Below are 2,972 nucleotides of genomic sequence, written 5' to 3' on the forward strand. Positions count from 1 at the left end.
CGTGTTTCCGGGGGAAGGCCTCTTTCCTCGGCTCTCGGCGGTGTCCAGCTGCTGCAGAGCCGCCTTTCTCAGCTCCCGGTGTGCAAGATCCCCACTGAAGAACTGAGGCCATCTCAGCGATGTTTGAATGAGGATATTACTGTCCCAGTCAGTCAATAAAAACCAGCTTTCACGTCCGGGTTCTCGTGGTAGTGGGTGTCGTGCTCTGACGCTGGCCAAAGGCCAGGCACCTGCGAAAGCTGTTCATTCAGAAAAAGAAATAATGAAAGGTTTGTGAGTTGAGATGAGGATTGGGGGAAAAACACTCTAAGGGCAAAACAGGTTCAAATGTAAAGAAAGGTATGAAGTAAATTTATTATTAACAGAGTCGGAGGAGGATAATGAGAAATAAAAAAAGCTTTTAAAACATTCTTTTCCCCCCCAGCCCCTCCCTCTTTCCCACCGACAGCGCAGGGAGACAGGGTGAGGGGGTTTTGGTCAGTTTGGTGCTGGAGATCTTTTTCAGTTCGCTCAGGGAGAGGAGTCTTTCTTCTGCTGTGCCACGAGTCCCTGCCACGGGCAAAACAGTTTTCCCAGAGCTGCTGTGGCGCGGGTCACTCACCCACGGGGTGCAGTCTTTTAAGGATAGGATGCTCTAATTTGGACGCAAGGGCCCTCTCTCTCTTTGGGTCTCCCACTGGGTCACAGCTTCTTCTGGCTGCGAGTGGATCTGTGCATCCCCCGTGGACTTCACGGATTACACGGGGACAGTTTGTTTCACTGCGGTCCTCACCACGGCTTGCAGAAGAATTTTGTCTCCGACTCTTGGAGCACCTCCTCCCCCTCCTTCTCCACTGACCTTGGTGGTGATTCGCCCCAAACCGGGCCAAGTCAATTCCTTGATCACACAAACCTGCCCCACACAGATAATGTCGTTCCATCACATTCAAAGAAGCCATGGAAAAAAGGTAACCTGATCAAAAATTTCCCTCAATTCATAATTGGAGCATAATTAAATCTCTGTTTATAGGCACAGAGGCCAGAGGTCACCACACCCCCACAGTGTGGAGCAGAAGAAGCTGGCTTTAGTCACGGGGTGGATTCTGGGGTGCATCCCCCCCTTTTCCAGGCTGCACCGTGATCTGAGAAATGCTCCTTAGGCCTCGGCCTTGACAAAGAGCACCCGGGCTCAGCTCCTCTGGAGCGGATCAGAAATGCCGTCTGCTCCCAGGCACCGCTGCTGTCTGACCAGCTCCTGCTTCTTCTGCTGTGCTCTGGCTTCTTGTTAAATCTGCTTTTTACTGATCCCCTGACGATGGTTTTTTGAGTGATCTCAGTCATTTGTCACAAGAGGCCCTTCCCTACCACAGCTCCTTCCCTACCCCTGACCCCTTGTTGGAGGAAATCCCAGCTGGGCTGCAGGGGCTGCAGGGGGCCAGGACAGATCCCACACCTTCTCCCTGCCTTCTCCTGACTGACTCGGAGCTCCCTCGGCTCCCTGGAGCCAACCCGGGCATGCTCTGGGGCAGGTGGGGCCTTGGGCATGGGGGGCGAGCCAGAGGAGAAGGACCAGCACAGCCAGGGAACAGGGTTTGCAAGGAAGAGCTCTCAGCCAGCAGAACCCAGCCGTGAAGCAGCAGCTGGGGGGTCACAGAGCCCCTCTGCAGCCCCTGCCCCCTTTATTACACACTGCCAAAAACACCCCCAAATTCCCTTCTGGAAAGTGTCCCCAGGATTAATGAAGTGACCCAGGGAATCCCGGACTGGTTTGGGTGGGAAAGGGCCTTAAAGCCCATCCCATCCCACCCCTGCCATGGGCAGGGACACCTCCCACTATCCCAGGTGGCTCCAAGCCCCAACCAACCAGGCCTTGGACACTGCCAGGGATCCAGGGGCAGCCCCAGCTGCTCTGGGATTTCCAGCCCAGCTCCTCCCCACCCTCCCAGGGAACAATTCCTTCCCAATATCCCATCCATCCCTGCCCTCTGGCACTGGGAAGCCATTCCCTGTGTCCTGTCCCTTCAGGCCCTTGTCCAACATCCCTCTCCATCTGTATTTACCTGGACATGCATCCAACTAGCACAGTTTACAATATTACTATTAAAAATCAGTTGTATCCCAGTACTCTTGTGATACTAATTAATTACAGCAGCAGTCAATTATAGTAGTAATTATAAGTAATTATATTCATAGCAGCAGTCAATAGCAATAATAATTACATTAATATTATATTAATTATTGCAGACGTCACCAGCAATCAAAATTAATGCCAGCAGTCATCAATAGCAGCAATCAAATCCACATTACATTATGGATCACTACAAATTTATCACTGCTGAAGAAAACTCACACATGCTGTAACACTAAAGAAACTTATGAAAGATGACTTTATGCGTCAATCTGTCGATAACAGAGATGCTGTGCTGCTCCTGCTCCTTTTCCTGATGGAGCACCAGCCCCAGGAAGGGCTGAGGGCCTCACCTGCCCTCCAGGTACCAGCACAGCAGTTCAGGGTCAGAGCTCTGTGCAAAGAGCTGAGAGTGGAGCATCAGCCAACTCAAACCACGGCTGGTGCAGAAATTGGGTTCTAATCCAAATCATCTGACTCCAAAAGAGTGGTTCCACTTTCACATTCTGCTGCAGGAAAACGCCTGATTTCCCGGAATTGCTCTGCTGCTGCTATAAAAAGGGAAGCAGCACCGAGTTAAGAGCCAGGGCTGGATAAAAACGGACTGAGATGGGCTTCTGTCAGCCCGGGAGCTGCGGGTCCGGAGGGGGACGGTAGGACCTGGGGATGGGCTGTGGGGCTGGGAGGCGGGAGCAGCCCGGAGCGGGATCTTGTTGGGCTCCTGCCTCCTGTTGCCTGTGTTTGGCCGTGTCTGGGGAGATGGCCGGGCAGGAGAAGAGGGGTCCGAGGGCAGCGGGCGGGTGGTGTCTGCTCCGAGCGGGGGCTGGAGGAAGGCGCCTTTGCTGGCAGGCCGGTTTGGGGGGGG

Source organism: Corvus brachyrhynchos, unplaced genomic scaffold (genome assembly GCF_000691975.1).
Source record: "Corvus brachyrhynchos isolate BGI_N302 unplaced genomic scaffold, ASM69197v1 scaffold420, whole genome shotgun sequence".
Lineage (NCBI taxonomy): Eukaryota > Metazoa > Chordata > Aves > Passeriformes > Corvidae > Corvus > Corvus brachyrhynchos.